At 37.1% G+C, this 18,396-nt stretch overlaps 1 long non-coding RNA gene across 2 annotated transcripts in view; it reads right to left on the reverse strand.

Annotated features, from left to right (window-relative positions):
- Positions 1-5,306: 5,306 nt before the first annotated feature.
- Positions 5,307-18,396, reverse strand: part of LOC123645806 — an 88,980-nt gene continuing 75,890 nt past the window's right edge. For both annotated transcript variants that reach the window (XR_006737711.1, XR_006737712.1), the window contains exon 3: positions 5,307-5,434. This is a non-coding gene — a long non-coding RNA (uncharacterized LOC123645806). The remainder of the gene's footprint in view (positions 5,435-18,396) is intronic.

The following is an 18,396-nucleotide window of genomic DNA, read 5'->3' on the forward strand; positions in this document are numbered from 1 at the left end:
AATGTATATTCACATCTTCTGCCTACTTTTTAATGGGGTTATTTGTTTCTTCATGTTGTTGCTGAGTTGTTTGCATTCCTTGTAAATTCTGGATATTAGTCCCCTGTTAGATGCATAGTTTGAAAGTATTTTTTCCCGTGATGCAGGTTGTCTGTTCACTCTGTTAATTATATCTTTTGCTTTGCAGAAGCTTTTTAGTTTAAGCCCCAATTGTTTTTTTGCATTTACTTTTGAGGTCATAGTCATGAATTGTTTGCCTAGACAAATGTCCAGAAGAATTTTTCCTGGGTTTCTTCTAGTGTTTTTATAGTTTCAGGTCTTACGGTCAAGTCTTTAATCCATCTCAAGTTTATTTTGGTATATGGTGAGAAATAGGGGTCCAGCTTCATTCTTTTGCATATGGCAATCCAATTTTCCCAGCACCATTTATTAAAAAGGCTAACCTATAGCCAGTGTACGTTTTTGTTGACTTTCTCAAAGATCAGTTGGCTGTAGATAGTTTGCTTTATTTCTGGGTTTTCTATTCTGTTCTATTGATCTATGTGTCTGTTTTTATACCATTACCATGCTGTTTTGTATACTATAGCCTCACTGCATAATTTGAGGTCAGGTAATGTAATGTCTCCAGCTTTGTTCTTTTTGGTCAGGATTGCTTTGGCTATTTGGGTTCTTTTTTGCTTGAACAAAAGTCATTCTATAAAAAGGACACCTGCACCCGAATGTTTATAGCAGCACAATTCACAATTGCAAAGATGTGGAAACAACCCAAATGCCCATCAATTCACGAATGGATTAGTAAACTGTGGTATATGTATACCATGGAGTATTACTCAGCTATAAGAAATAATGATGATACGACATCTCTTTGGTTCTCCTGGAGAGAGCTGGAACCCATTATAGTAAGTGAAGTATCCCAAGAATGGAAAAACAAGCATCACATGTACTCACCAGAAAATTGATTTCCCTGATCATCACCTAAATGCACATTGGGGAATGATACCAACTGGATATCAGACTGAGGCAGGGGGTGGGGGGAGGGGATGGGTATATGCCTACATGATGAGTGCATTGTGCACCATCTGGGGAATGGTCATGCTTGAAGGTGCTAACTCGGGGAGGTGGGGGGTGGGGGGAGGGGATGGAGGTATGACTACATGATGAGTACCAGGTGCACTGCCTGGAGAATGGACACGCTTGAGGCTCTGACTCAGGGGGATGGGCGGGACATGGGCAATGTATATAACCTGAGCTTTTGTACCCCCATAATAAGCTGAAATAAAAAAAAAACAGAATTTTAGGATTGTTTTTTCTAATTCTGTGAAAATATGATATGGGTATTTTCATAGGGATTGCACTGAACTTGTAGATTGCTTTAGGCAGTATAATCATTTTAACAATATTAATTCTTCCAATTCATGATCATGAGATATTTTCCCATTTATTGTATCACCAATGTTTTGTAGTTTTCCTTTTAGAGATCTTTAACTTTCTTGATTAAACATATTCCTAGGTTTTTTGTTTGTTTCTTTGTTTGATTTTTAGCTATTATAAATAAGAGTCCCTCAGTATTTACTTGTCTGAGAAAGACTATTTCTACTTCATTTATAAAGTTTATTCTGGAATGATATAAAATTTCTAGTTGGCAGTTTTTTTCTTTAAGCACTGTGAAAATAGGATCCCAATCTTTCTTCTGGGTTGTAAGTTTTTTGCAGAGTAGTTCACTGTTAGTTCAATGGGGTTTCCTTTATAAATAACTAGACACTTTTCTGTTGCTGATTTTAGAATTGTTTTTCCCTTCACATTGACTTTAGATAGTCTGATGACTACATGTTGTGGTGAAGTCTGCCTTGCAATGCATTTACTGGTGTTATTTGGGCCCCTTGTATCTCTTGCTTTACTAAGGAAATTTTAATTAATTATTTCCTTAAAGAAGTTTTATAAACTTTTTGCTTTTTCTTCTCCGTTGGGAATACCAATTATTCATAAGTTCCATCACTTTATATAGTCCCATACTTCACATATTCATTTTTTTTTTAATCTTTACTTTGGTCTGACCAGATTAATCCAAAAAACCTGTAATTAAGTTCTGAGATTCTCTCTTCTGCTTGGTCTAGTCTATTATTGAAGATTTCAACAGTATTTTGTGATTCTTTCAATGAATTTTTCATTTCCAGAAGTTCTGTTTGGTTTTTCTTTAAGATATCTATCTCCTTAGTAAATTTTTCATTTATATTGTGAATTGACTTTCTGATTTCTTTGTATTGGTTTTCATATTTCTCTTGTATCTTACTGAGCTTCTTTAAAATCAACATTTTGAACTCTTTTTCTGACATTTCAAAAATTTCTCTTTGATTAGGATCGATTGCTAGGAAATTACTGATTCTTTGAGGGTGTCATAACACTTTGATTTTTCATTCTTCTAGTATTATTATGATAATTTCTTTTCATCTGGAGAAATAGTCTTTCTTATTTTTGAATTTGCTTTTGCTGGGGGATGTGACTATGATGTATGCTGAGTAGGGCCATTTAGCTCTGCTTCTGTTCAGTGACAAAGACTCTGTATGATTTCCTTGTTTGCTTCATAGTAAATGTATCTTTTTTTGAAATGCTTGGATTTTTGGCCACATATCACATATAGACTTAGTTTTACCTTGCAAAGAAATATTCAAGTTGTTTTGATTTGACATGATACCACACAGAAATGCTGCATTCCTATAGAAATCTCCTTTCAATAATTCACATTGTTGATTCTGTTCTTCATAAAATTTAACTATCTGTTCTTGCAGAGAGAAAATTTTGGCTAACACCTGTCTCTGCAATAGCCAATGCACTTTACAATGACATGGCAAATCCACACTGAATACTTCATCATTCAACTTTAGCATGTTATGAAACTGACAATGCCCTGTTGTATTTGCATGAATATAGCTAATAATACTTATGACTTATTTTAAAGTGTTAACTAAAATAGTAGCTTTAGCACAAAGATTTTGCTGATGCAAAATACAAACAAAAGAAATGAGAACATCTGAATCTGTTAATACTTTTTTAATCTGTGCAATAAACCCTTCATGTTTTCCTGTCATGGAAGGTGCATCATATGTACATACACTCACTAAATTTACCAAATTCAGTCCAACTTCATGACATTTATCTTGAAAGTTGTTGAAGATATCTATTCCCTGTGTTCTTTTCACAAGAGTGCTCAAAGCAAGCAAATCTTCATAGCAAAGAAGGTTTTCTATTATGAACCTGAATTAAGTATAAAAACCTGTGCCAAGTCAGTGGTATCAGTTGATTCATCCAAAGCAATTAAATAATATATATTTTCCTTTTGAAGTATTGCATGAAGTTGTTCTGTTCAGTTGAAGGCTAATTCATGCTGCTGATCAGTTATGGTTTTCCTTGAAAGAGGCAGTTGTTTGTATTTTGAAACATTTTTGAGATCTAAGCATCCTACTTCAACAATGCATTCTTTCACAATTTCTACATCTCTTAATGGCTTCCCTTTCTTCCTGAGTATATAAGCTACTTTGTAAGTTACTTCAGTGGCATTATTTCCAGGTCCTATTGCTTCTTAAAAGAATTGTCTTTGCTTTTGCTTTTTCATCTTTTAATTTCTGCATTACAACCTTTTGTGCCTCTTCTTCTAATTTAAAATACTGTTTTCCTTATCAATGTTATACTGCTGATGAGCATCGAACTTCTTTAATGCTGATATTGCAGTATCACAAAACAAACAAATCATTTTATCTTTAGCAAAACAAGATAATATTGCAATTCCCAATCCTCATTAAAAAATCTATTTTCTTCCTTCAACATTCTCTTGGTCTTCTTTGACAAGATGGGCTGTTAAGCAGATAGAATTAAAAAATACTGTCAAGCTGTGCAACTATTTACAAATTCCACTTCACACAGAAATACAGGCCACTGTTGTCAAAAGCTGATAAAAGATTGGCATATTAGACCCCCATAAACTCTTGCCAGCCAGCCTCGTGCAGTAGTGATGCCAGTCAGGCTGGGGACCTTGGAACTCAATCATGAGTGTAGCAGCCATCAATTTAGCCCTTATGACTTACTAATGCTCTAATTGTGGTGATCAATCTGGGAGGATAATTTCATTGAAACGTATTTTATTCTTTGGTATTTTAAATACATTCATTTTAAAAATAAAATAAAAACATAAAAGATGAACAAAAATGTATTAATCAAATAAAAGAATTTGTTCTGTAAAATTTAGATTCAGCCAAAACGCTGCACTTAAGGACCTAGAAGGCCACATTTGGCCTATCGCCACAGATTCCTCACTCTGCCGATATTTCATACCACCTGCTTTTGTGCCTGCTTTTGCACAGGTATACCAGCCTGTTTCAGATCTTTGCCAGGCCTATTCATTACCAATGATGTTCATTAAGGAGGACTTTCATGAACATCTTCCCCAAGGGAATAGTCCATTTCCCTAGGTACTTTCTACTCACCACCTTTTTAATTTCCTTCCCTCTCAATATTATCTTCTTTATTCATTCATTGACTCATTTCTTCTTTGCTTCTACAGTGGAATAAGTGCATTCTTAGAATCTAGATCAATGTTTGGCAGATAGAAGGTGCTCAGCAAATATGTATTGAATTAATCAATTATATCAGAAGGTATGATTTGTTTCAATATTGGAAATTACTAAGCAATACATTTTCTTTCAATATGAGGGAAAACAGAATAATAATCCATGAAGGGAAAAATGCAGTGGTTTCCCATGAAGTTGTTGAAGCCCAGGCTGAAGGTGATCTACCACAGTTACTTGAGAAGCAAGTTGTAAATAAGTGGGAAAACAAACCAAACTGAGATCAAACATTCTTTCCACGGAATGATTCTATAATACAAAACAAATGGACTATGCTGTGAGTTCCTTGAGAGGAGGGGCTTTGTCATTTTTATGCACTCAGTGAAATACCTGACTCAAATGTATTAAATGAAAAAATCATTTTGAATTTTACTGGTATTGGCAGTCACACTTATTCTCTACATATCCATCGAGGTCTAGTCAGGACAGAGAAGCCACATCAGTAATTTGCACAGGGAATAAGGAACTGTTAACTGTGGCGGTTAACCATGGTAGAATGCGGTTAGGAACTGAGGGGGTAGAAGAGAATTCTAAGGTGTAACAGAAATAGGAACTGCAGGAAGTGGCTGCCTCCCCTAAAGGCTGAGGGGTAAGTGAATAAGAAGAAACAGAGATTACAAGGGTGAGACATAGACATCCAAGGAGATGGGACGGTGGTGATGATAAGGACTCTTCACCTACCTATGCAGTGAAACCCGCAGAGTTCACCACAAACTGAGACACTCATCACCATGTGAAAACCACAAGCCAAGAAGAAGCAAGTCCCTTCTGCCTCCAGCCTTGCAATGTCCATCTGTGTCCAACATCGGTAGAGCCTAATATTGAAGTAAAGGAGAAAGGTGTTTGCTGAGTCCAGCTCCAGTAGCACAAAGTAAAGTGAAAAGCTAGAGGTTCAGTGCTGAGAAGCAATAAATAACAGGCACGCTACAACTTTTTGCAGGAGTATTTAAGGCAACTTGCAAAGGCACATGTCCTTTAGCAACATAAAAACAAACATATACATAAATGAGTAGAGTCAGAAATACATAAAGGTAGGAAAACTGAGATGAATCCAGAGGTTTCATGAATATACAAAATACATACTCTAATGGCTGGCATCTGTTTTGCACCCATTATCAAAATTAATTCTCCATAAAATTCTTGTGAGCTAGATATTATCCCAAATTTTATAGATAAAAAGTCTCCCTGAAAATTGGGTGGTTTTTATCTTGCAGGGTCAAAAACGGTTACATACCAAAGTTTATAATTTCCATTATATCGAACTACCTCTTTGGGATATGTGATGAATTGAGACAGGATTAGGAAGAAACATATTCAGAATGGAAAGTGCTGCCTTTGCTCTTTATTTTTTTTTCCATTTTTATTGCTCTGCTGTTTTTCATGGGCAAATTTCCTCACCAACATCTCTAGCACAACGATGTATTAAAACAAAACGTGGAGACTCAGCAAGTGTAGTAACAACATACTACATACAGGTGGAACTAGCATGCAAACCCCAACACTCCCCATGGGAGTAGTAGAATCCAGTTTTCTCTTTCAAATAAAAAAAAAAAAAGGCAGAAATTTGTAGCTCTAGACCTATTGGTACTCAAAGCTAAGCTTTCAAACCAACAAATCAACAATTAATATTTAAAGAAGATATAAAAGCCAGGTCAGCAGCAAGCATCCTTTAGAAGTCATCATAGAGACGTTTTTATTGATACTTTCATTTTGTTGACCCATTTTTATGTACTTTTATTACAGGATACCTTTAGTCATACACTCAAGAGCATCATTTCAAAACTCCTTTAAGAAAAAGATAAAAATTTCAGACACCACTGAATATTTTATCAGGGTTCATTAGGAACTAAACAATAATGACGAGTCATCTTGAGTGCAAGGAGAAAGCAACTGCTCCTGTGTGCACAGAAAACGCCTCACGGGGTTCCTCTGGGTAAGGGGGTTATTTGTTATTGTTGTTCAGACTTAGCTGATTTTGTCATTGCTACAGAAAGCTTACAGCTATAGCATATTTGGAATTTATTGTTATCATTGGCTTTATTGTGTAATTTAAAGACTTTCTAATGTAATCTTAATTCCATATTAGGATCTATGAGACAGTTAAAAGAGTACAAATGTAGCCCCTCTTAGGACAATGTGACCCTACAATAAAAACTCAAGTTCTGGGGCAAGAACCCTCCTAAAGAATTTTCTGTTGGTAGGTATTACCTAGCATGATGGTCTTTTTTTAAGTCACTAAAATGAGATCGTGCTTCAGTGTACGTAACAGTGGCTGAAATTAGCCTGGAATCTCAAATGAGCCAATAACTTAAAAAGAAGATGATGTTACAGACTTAAAATGGACGTGGAGTTGGCATGAACATCATCAAGATATATTTACTTAGCTCCTACAATGCACTGTGCCACATGGCTGCAGATATAAATAGGAGTATAATTTCTTGCCTCAAAGAGTCAAAAAACAGTTAACATCTGTTTGGTAATGTGGTAGAACCCAGCTAGATGTTCACCAATTCCATTTGTTTTTCCAGAATGCTAAGAAAAACTGCATCTTCCAGTTTCCCTTGCAGTTAGTTTGCTGCCACGTAATTAGATATTGCTCAAAGTGATGTGAGTGAAAAATCGTGCATGCCACTTCCAGGCCAGCCATAAAACAGACTTTCCTATCTTTCTTACTCTCACTATGTGATGCTGACATTAGTATTCCAACAATATTGGACCATTTGAAACAAACCAGCAAGGTAAAGAAGCTGGATAGATGGATTCCACGTGACTTGAACAAGCATCAGAAAAGAAATCGTCTCGAAGCTTGCCTTTCTTTGCTGTCGCTACATAAAGCCAAACCGTTTCTACTCTGCTTTGTTACATATGATGAAAAATGGATTCTTTTTGACAACCACAAACTTTTGGCACAATGGTTGGATAAAGATGAAGTGCCAAAACACAGTCCAAAACCAAATATTCATAAAAAAAAAAGCTAATGGTGTCTGTTTGGTAGTCCAGAGCTAGTATTACCCACTACAGCTTCATGAAACCTGGTGAATCGATTACAGCGAATGTCTACTGCAACCAATTGGATGAACTGAGGATGCTTGCGATTAAGCAGCCAAGATTTGTCAACAGAGACAGGCCAATCCTCTTGCAAGACAATGCTCGACCTCATGTTGGAAAAACAACACTGCTCAAACTACAGAAGTTGGACTTGGAAACTCTCTGTCATCCACCTTATTCACCAGACCTTACACCAACTGACTATCACTTCTTCCAGGCTTTGAAACACTTCTTGCATGAAAAAATAATCAATTCTCAACAAGCTTTGGAAAACGCCTTTTGTGATTTCATTGCCACTCGCTCTCCAGGCTTCTTTGCTGCTGGCATAAACAAGCTACTGTTAAGATGGCAAAACTGCATTGATAGTTTAGGCTCATACTTTGATTAATTATACTGCTTCTTGTTTAAGATATAATAAACTAAACTTTTGATTCAAAATTGACATGTCATATTTAATGATCTTATAATTGATTTCATTGTCTACTTGAGAAGGGAGTGGACTAGAAGGGACAAGAGTTCTTTTTTTTTTTTTTTTTTTTGAGACAGAGTGTCGCTCTGTTGCCTGGCTAGAGTGAGTGCTGTGGTGTCAGCCTAGCTCACGGCAACATCAAACTCCTGGGCTTAAGCGATCCTACTGCCTCAGCCTCCCGAGTAGCTGGGACTACAGGCATGCGCCACCATGCCCGGCTAATTTTTTCTATATGTATTTTTGGTTGGCCAGATAATTTCTTTCTATTTTTAGTAGAGACCGGGTCTCGCTCTTGCTCAGGCTGGTCTCGAACTCCTGACCTCTAGCGATCCACCCGCCTCAGCCTCCCAGAGTGCTAGGATTATAGGCGTGAGCCACCACGCCGGGCCTGGGACAAGAGTTCTTGACCGTTATTGAAAGCCTTAGTGACTCTCAGCATGTCACTTTACCTCCCTGGATTTTAATATCCTCCTTCATTAAATTAATTAGTATTAAAATGTTACTAAGATTCCTCTCAGTTCTAAAATTGTATGATTGGACTTATAGGGGAAGAAAAGACATCCTTCAGTACACCAGAAAATTCCCCTCCCTGTGCAAACACTGGTTTCTTTGAATGTCAGAGACTGGAACAGATTGTACATTGTAGAGAAGAGAGTCACCCTCAATTACTCATCAATGGTGGAATTCTTTACGGCTCACTCTCACTAACTTAGTGTTTCCTTACAACCACCCACCCAGGTCCAAGGGAATATACATGTGTCTGAGTATGTGTGTATTTTTGCCTCTCTGACGACATTCCAAGACTAATATAAACACCTTTTAAATTACTCATTACTCTGTGTCACTTCTCTCTTCCATCAGAAAGAAGTGAGCCTGTGTTTACATTTGAAGTTCTAATACTCTACCCTTTCCATCACCTTTCTCTTTCTCAAAGACTGATTTCTTCATTTCTCCTATATGTGGCCCACATTTTGAATATTTCTTTAAATTTATGGATTGGAATAAGCATTCTATGATTATCATTTAATATCATACTATAGTAAATCACATATTTATTAAAATTATAATTAGATATGATTATTATTTAATTAATATTTAATATAGGTAATATATTAATATAATTATATTTAATTGATACTATCACATGAAGAAGAAAGAGATTAACAGTGAAAGTGAATTTACGTGTGATTTTTATATTTCTCTTTTTGTGTTTCTATTTTTCTACAATTTTATGGATTGCATAAACAATAATTATATATGCATACATCTACACATACCACTCTGTTACCTAAAACAAAATCAAATAAACTTTTGCACAAGTCTTTATTATTCATCTCAAGAGAAAATGTCTATTACTACATTAAAAGTTCAGATAAATGCATATGTATATACTTTAAAAGTAAGTATTAATATCTTAATACATAAGCGATTTCTAGTTACTGACATTAACCCTTGAGTTAATAGTAAGCTTGATCCTGTGAGTTGGTCAAAATATGTGTATTTTCAGCATGGTATACTTGTTAAGGCAAGAAAGTAGAACAATATACAAGATTTTCAATTATCACAAGCAAAATAAAAACTCACAGTTAACCAGAAAACTCAATTAGAACACATTCTCTAAACATCCATTAGTCAGGCAAGTTCCGTTTTTCAGGGCCTTGTACAGAAGCCTTTTTTAAATTATAAAAACCCATAAACAATGCTAATTATTCACATTTACAAATTAAACACTAAAGTCCATTCCCAGATTAAAAGAGAATCTAAACTGATTGCTCTTACCAAGATTTTATATGATCATTTTCCATTCCTTCTCCCTACTGCTGAACTTAAATGAACCCATCCAATAAAGCCTATTTTACTGGTGTGTGGTTCCATAAAACATTCACATTTTATCATATAGTAAAGTTAGAATTTATGCTAAATACTTCACTATTTCCCTAAAGATAAATCCAAGTGAATCAAATATTAAATGATGTAGCAAAGCACGTTATTGTAAAACTAAATTCCTTCAAATGTATTAATAATCCCTAATGTTGTTAAGTAAATGGCTATGATGTTTTCTTTTTAATACTACAGACTCACTAAAGCTGACAGCCTAATTCTCTCATTTCTGCCAATTTCTGTTAGATACAAAGAGAAGTACACTGTGTTTATGGGACTGAGCTCCATTTCTACTCAGCATATAAAAGCTTCATTAATCTATCTTAAGTTATTGAATTTGTGTTTCAATGTTTGATAAGACAATGATGGACATTCATTAACAAGGATAGAGTCTCATAGCTTGCGTATGTTAACTCCAAACTTTCTTTAATCAAACTCAAGCATCTAAAGGAAGAAAAAGTTGCCAAGCACATAAAAGATGTTACTCAGGTTGAAAATGCTTTTATTTCAACTCCAATTTATTTCCATCAAGGCTTCGGTAGCAGGAAGGAAGATGGGGGATATTAGCTTTACTGTTGTAACAAATGACTACAAACTTAGCAGCTTAAAGCAATACCCATTTATTAGTTTACAGTTTTGTAGATCAGAGGTCCTAGAGGGTTCAACCAGGTTCTACCCTCAGGAAGTCATAAGGTCAAAATCAAGCTGTCACTGGCTGGGTTCTCTTCTGGAGGCTCTGGAAAAAGTATTTGCTTTTAAGTTCATTAAAGTCATTGACAGAATTCAGTTCCTTGAGAGTATCAGACGGGATCTCTCTTTCTTAGCTTGCTGTCAGCTCGGGGTGGTAAGGTACTTGTCTGCATTCGTTGGCATGTGGCCCCCTCCATCTTTCAAATCAGCAAGAGAGCATCAAATCCCTCTGACTCCTACCAGCTGGAGAGTACTCTCTGCTTTTAAAGGGGCTTATGTGATTAGAACCTACCCAAATGGATAATCTCCCTAAGCTAAGGTCAGCTGTGCCATATAACATAACATAATCACAGGAGTGAAATCTCAATATAGTCGTGGGTTCGGGGAATTAGAATGGGAAATCTTGGGGGGCATTTTTAGAATTTTGCCTACTGGGAAATGGGGAAATTGAGAGTAGGAGTATAAGGGGATCCAGATGTTAGATTCTATGAACATAGACATCAGACCAAAGATCTCCTGTTGGAGCAGCATTCAGGAACATAGTCTAATGTTAACACCATATTAATATTAGGAAGGGAGCATTAGGGCTTCAGTATTATTTGCAAATGTCTACAAGCTTGGAATTCTTTTCAAGTAAATACAGAAAAGTGAGTGAGAGAGAGAGAGAAAAAAAAAAGAGAGAGAGGGGAAGATAACAAAGAAAGAGGAAGCTGTGTACAACTCGCTAAAGTCCATGCAGGTGACTGGCTCTTGTTGAAGGCCTCCAGTTGGAGTTATCAAAGATTCAAGCTTGAGGAAATTGGGGTTCAGAATTAAGAAACCCAGTCCTGAAATCTATGAGAGATCATGGAGGCACTTCCTATACAACTATGAGTAGCTAGGGTTCAAGTCAGGAATGCCATTACAGAATAATTGGGGGACAAGATAAGTAACTACTGGTTACTGCACCACTCAGATGGGGGCAAGTCAGCTGGTCAGGCACCAGGATCCCAGGTGTTCACGATTGTATTAGGATTAGCATCTCACCTGACTCAGAGCTGAGTCACTAAAGCAAGGCTCACCGTACACCCACTTTCCAGGGCCTAGATTGCTTTCAGATCCTGGGATGGGGCCGGACATACAAATGACCTGATCTGCAGAGCAGGGGGCAGCTGAACCAGATGTCACAGAGCTATTAAGGTACAGTCAAAATTTTTCTCTCTCTCTTCTCCCTCCTTCTTCCCTTTCATATTACCAAGTGTCAAGTGCCCAGCTTTAAAAATATGCTGAAAGAATCTCTCTTTTCTGATTACTGGAGACACTGGTGTCATCATTTGACAATTCTTCAAAATTGGCCCTATTCCAAAATGATCTTATTATTTTATACTGTCCGATTTGTAAAATATATTGGGGCAGGGTTGGTAGTCTAAAAGCATGAAATTAAATTTGGCCTGAGGCTATCTCTGAACTTCGAGCTTCATAACGGAGTCACAACTGAACTTAGTACCTAAACAAACTAAAAGCTAATTTAGGAGTGTATTTTTTGTAACTCATAGCCAGGTCTCAGCCAATCACAAGCAGCTGAGCTTCAGCCAATCACAGGCTGCCAACTGATCAGACATATGCAAATAAGGCAAAGCCCAGCTGTAACCAATCAAGCTGTTTCTATACTTTACTTCCTCGTTCGGACGATAAATACACACTGTTCACGTTGCCGAGCAGAAATACCTGAACCACTTTTGGTTCTGGATGCTGCTGGATTCATGAATCATTCTTTGCTCAAACAACCTCTGCTGAATCTAAATTGTGTACAATTTTTTTTCAACGGATCTCACTCATTTCCTGGAATTTTGTAAAACAAGACTGTATGTCTTATAGCACCATTGCTTTCTGCTGCAGGGTCAAGAATGGGAATGACTTTTTTTGCCCTGAGCACCCTCCCTGGCCTTTTGCATTCCTGGTACATAAGCCCATAGATCTACTTCTGAGGTCTACTTTTGTGGAAAGTTTGTGTGTATTTGTTTTGCTCCCAAGCAATTAAAAGAGGCCATGTTTTTCCCTGGTTAACCACTAGGTGTTACAACCTGAACGCAATGTCCATGGTGGTGCTGATGGAGAAGATGTATGGATTCAGTCGTGGTCGGCATGGGGGTTTGAGGAGCTGGTTTTCCTCTGCTGAGTGCAAGGAAGAAGCAGAGGCCTGAGACTTGTTTCTAATAGTTTTTAGTAGTAGGTGGTGAAGAGAACCCGGTATCATGCTCTGAGACTCCAGTGTTTTAAGATGAGTTGTGTGCTGCTTCATGGCATTTATGTTTAAAAAGCTCAATGGAGCAAGAAAAGATAAGGAAACACACGGAGATTAGTTCTGAAGTTCTTGTTAAAACCAAACCCTTTAATCCTGGAAAAGAAGGAGAAAAAAAAAAACTCATCTTCACCTAATATACTCAGCTGAGTTCATTTTCAAAATTATCAGGAGGCTGCCGTGCATAGGGCAGGAAGGGGGTGGCAGGAGATATATTTAAAACAATTCCTTCTCCTCTGAGTCAGGTTTCAGTTCATCTACTACGGCCATATGTCTGTCACACATCAACAAATCTCTTTTTGGAAATGAACACTACAACAATTTTAAGATTAACTTGATGAATCAAAAGAACCAAACTGCCACAAAAATATGAGGGAAAAGAGTGCTTATTTCCTGATATTCATTTTTTTTTTTCATGGCCCTAGCTGTAAATGCAAAAACCAGGCAGCAAGAATGGTTCATGGATGCCTTCCTGAAAACCGAATGGAGGGCACATGCTCAAGACCACTTAATGGCTTCATGCACATCATTTTGAAACAGGACACATTTATTGCCAATGTTTTATAAATTCATTATGTTATTCAGTCAATATGTAACAATAGCTGGGGTTAAAAAGGGGAGTAAATTTGTAGGGGACAGTTGATGATGTCTATTTTTTATTCTTGACTAACTGACTCAGGAAGGGAGGGTTTAAGGAGAAAAGACAAGAGAAGGAGAAATTAGAAATGGGAAATTTCTAAGGGAAATTATAAATGCAAACATTGATTGCTTACTGATCATGGACACACACACATTTATCACAAGAGTCTAAAAATGCAAAACTGTGGTCCACGACACAAGCACCTTTTGAAAGTCAACCTCTAAGTAAGAAGCTTTGCCTTATGTCAGTTGTTAAATTTGGTAGCAGACTGTGGAAAGGTTCCCTGAAGCAACTATGTACCATTATTATATAGAAAACTCTTTTACAGAGAAGACATAGTAGAGAAGTCCATACTGGACCTTTCTGATTTAAGCAATAGTTAAACATGACCTGAGGGAACGTATGCTAAAGAAAACAATTATTACTTCTTTAGAGTAGCTCAGAGCCAGTGAGTTCCTAAAACAGAGACTCTAATACATGGGCTTGAAATATTTGTATCTGGTATTTTATTGGGAGATCCCCAAACATTACAAAGAGGAGCCTTCTGTTATTATCAGGTAACTCTTATAAAGAAAGTGCAACGTGTTAGTATGCGCTTCACCTGCTGCCAAACGGATCCTATCAGGAGACGAGAGAGAGAGAGAGAGAGAGAGAGAGAGAGAGAGAGAGAGAGAGAGAGAGAGAGAGAGGGGAAGCGAGGGAGGGAGGGAGAGAGAGAAGGCTGCTCAAGTGTGCTCCTGTTATCAGCAAGTCCTAGAAAAGATAAGAAGTACTTATAATCTACTCCCCATTTAGTTGGCATATTGCAGATATCTGTCTCAAATTTAATCTGAGAAACAGGAGAGTTAAGATAAATTATGGGAGCATAATTATGAAGATAGCTAAGGAAACATCCAGAATATATTTAGATAAATTCTAAAAGAACACATTCTCTGCAAAACTAACAAGAGGCTTTGTCCAGGTTCACCATGGCAAACCAGTGGTACATATGTTGTCACTCCCCCTTCCTGCACCCACTGTAGACACCTTGCTTCTTTCCCATGGCACCCTCCCCCACTGGGAGAAAAGTAGCTTTAAGATCTTTTTTTTTTTTTTTTTTAAGTACTCCTGGAAGCTTCCCCCAATCATTTTAAAACCTGTTTGCCATCATGTAAGCCACAATTTCAGCATTTTTCATGGGTCTTGCCTGAGCTGCACCCAACCCATGTTAACCACAGTCATCCTATGACAGCTGGTAATAGTTTACATGTTGTCTCTTTCAAGCAGTTAAGAGCTTTATTTTCTATAATTTAGATTTTATCCTATTTTATGACTCAGGTTCTTCCATTTTGAACCACAATATACTCTCTAGATCTTTTTAATGCCTTCATGTTAATTGGGGAGTTCAAGAAATCGACTCAAGTAATGCAGTGGTGCTCAAGGATGTCAAGTTTTTAAAAGCTTGGCTTTGTCTATTAGGAAGGAAAAACCAAAAAGTCTGCTGATCCTTATTTATGATGTTTCATTCTAAAACCTGGGAGATGTTCTCTGGGATGAAAGTGAGTCACTTAACATCTCTGTTTCTCAACTGATATTCACTGAGGAAAAGTATATACTGATGAATGGAAAGGATCTGCCTAGAGATAAGAAACATCAAAAAGAAATCTGTAGAACTTCATTCTGACCTCAGGCCGCATAACTGAAAGGTTTGTAAGCATTATCCCTGCCATAGCCAATGTACGAAGAGTATCCAACTCAGTAATTAAGCCTTAGAGCCAGAAAAATGAACTACCAAGACCTTACGCTAAATACCACTCCAGCTGTATTCTTCACTCTGAAGAAGAAACTGCCTCTACAAAGCCACTTTATAGTGCCTTTAAAAGGGTAGATTCTACATCCTTTAATGCATTTTCCTTAATTCCTATCCCCAACATTAAGACCTCATATTCAGTAAGGGTATAGAGCTAAAAGGATGGAAACTTTTAGTTAAAATTCTATCTAAAACTGATCAATTTAAGTTCTGAACCACCAGTGGTCATAAGAGTGCTACTATAATACACAACCACTGGAAAGCTCACGAGACTTCATGCTGTATGTGCATCCGCTACTAAGTTGCCAACTTTCTTGCTGAGGGACCTTGAAGAAGTCACTGACCCTCTCCGTAAAGCTCAATTTAAAAAATATCACAGAAAATTTACTGTGTTCCGTAAACTCTACTAGATACTATTATAAAAACATGAATATAAATCATCCCTTGTCATGGATAACACTCAGTCTAAAGGGGAGGCAGATTAAAAAGAAACCAGATTCCCCAGTGCAGTAGTGGAGAGAGGGAACAATCTTTCCCCAAAGTTTGCTTTGTTTATGTAAATGTGCTTTTATAAGCTGCCACACAATGTGTATTTGCACCATTCACTTCTTGAGCCCCTACTGCATGCAGCCACTGTCTCACCATACATATACTATTAAATTTAATGCATTATGATTATCTACTTAGAGATAAGTAAATTGGACTTCAGAGAAGTTAAATATCTTGTTCAGAATGATAGCTTCTATGAAATTTCAGAAATAGGCCTTGAAACTGGGTCTGATAGAGAACAAAGTCTGGTCCCTCGTCAATATTCTGTAGTGCCTCTTACGTACTTCTAGTAACAATACTGTGGTGGTATTCCCTCCAGAAAGGTGCATGTCTCGAGTCCCTGCCAGGTGCTTCGTCATGGTGACTACTTCCAGTAGTCAATTCTAACCCTGGTTATTTTAGTTTTTAATTAGGAAGAAGAGACTTTTGTACGATTATCGAAAGTACACTGATAAGATTTACTTCCTATTCACCCAGAGCAGAGCTAAGCTTTGTGGCTAGTTAAAAGAGTCTAGGCTAGAGTCGCTGCAAAGGAGACCACAATCTAGGGATATATAGTTACAGAGATCATTCTGACCACACCCTCTGTACCTCATCCTCAGAGTCAGAGGAGAACTGGACTATCCCAGCCCTAGCATTTGTGATTTTCCATTTATATGATATTTCATTCAAGAGAGTTAGGGACACGGGTTTTAGCTAATCCAGAAACTAGATTTTGGGGGGTTAAAAAATATATATATTGACTTCCTGAAGATAAAGGCAACCAGGAATTTAGGTAAGAACAAAAAGGGCAACACTCAGTTTCAGAGAAAATGTCATTTGCCAAAGCTGGAATGAGCAGAGGTGGTGGCTTAAGCATAAAGAGGAGACGTGGGAAATTCAGAATGATTTGATAAAAGCTCCTTAAACAAAATAAAATTCTTGTTCTCAATGTGGAGGAGGTGGAGAACCACTTGAGAGTGGGAAGCTGAGAAGCATGATCTCGATAGTAGAGAAAAGAAATTGTTTTTGCTTAAGAATGAATCACTGTAGAGAAATAGTAAAATATGCTGGACAGAAGTAAGTTTTATTTGCTCATTGGACAAATTTATTTGAGCACTTCCATGTTTTAGGCTCTGTGATGATTAGAAATTTAAGGACCTAATTTAGTGGAGGAAACAAATAGGAAAACTGTAGTTTGTGGGTGATAGAGATTTGCCCAGAGCACACATCTGAAATACAGTACCTACTGAGAGTGGAGAAGGAAGGAAATGCTTCCCAGGAGAAGATTTGGCTATACAAAGGCTCAAAGAATGCGTGAGAGTTAATCGAGCAAAGAAGGAGAAGAAGAACACGGAGTTAAGTATGCTGAAGGCATTTCAGGATTCGACGAGCAGTTCAATGAAAAACCAAAACAAGAGATCTTAGACCAGTGTTTCCTAGCCTGTGGAGCAGTCTGCAGTGTTGTGCCAGAGGAGTCTACAGTGTTAGCTCATTGAGACAAAATATCTGTGTTCTCCTACTCAAATTGATAGGCATAAGCCCCTGAAATGATGACTGTTGTAAACGAGTAGGACAGCCACTAACTTTAGAATCATTTGGACTTAAATCCTTGCTCTTCAGCTCCTACCTGTGTGGTCTAGGGGAAGGTCTTGACTTTCCTTCTCAGTAGAGTCATTGACACCTACCTCGTAGGTGTATTGTTGGGGCTAAGTGACATGATTAAGTGAGTATCATGCCCTGTAAAAATTCATGTTTATTAAGTATTGATATTAGAATTATTAATGCAAATAAAAGAATGTTAAACTTGGATTCTGGAGACATTAAGTGTATGGCATGAGGCAAGTTGCTTAGTCATTCTGAAACTAATATTGCTCATTTTTTTAAAAAAGAAAAAATTTTTCAAGGTTGTTTTAAGTATTAAATATGTTAATATCTAAGAAAGCAACAAGACAATGTCTAGCAAATGCAAGGACCCTAATGAATTTTACTTGAATCTGGATCTGAAATACCCACATTGAAGAAACACAAAGTTTATATAAAAATGTGCTTTAAAAAATAATAGCAAATAATTACTTTTAGTGTTTCTCTGTGTTGGGTATCTTTTATTAATAGATACTTTATGTGTACTTTCTCATTTAGTCCTAACGATCACCCTGTAACTATGCCTGTTAACCCTGAGAGGTACAGTTATTCACCTAAGGTCTCACAGTATTTTTTTTCTGACCATCCAAACATCTTTAAAGGACATCTAAATTTCCAAAGGTGCTTTGCCTTAAGAAAAAGATCTAAATTCTGGCTCTCAAGAGAAGAGTCCAGGTATGAAACCAACCCCAGAGAAGCAACATCACCAACTGTCAACCAATGCCAAGGGACTGCATCAATTACTGTAATGGTGCCTCTGAGAAGGCACAGAAATCTCTAATCTCTTAGAGCTCACTCTGTAGTCTG

The sequence above is a fragment of the Lemur catta genome, chromosome 10 (assembly GCF_020740605.2).
Source record: "Lemur catta isolate mLemCat1 chromosome 10, mLemCat1.pri, whole genome shotgun sequence".
Taxonomy (NCBI): domain Eukaryota; kingdom Metazoa; phylum Chordata; class Mammalia; order Primates; family Lemuridae; genus Lemur; species Lemur catta.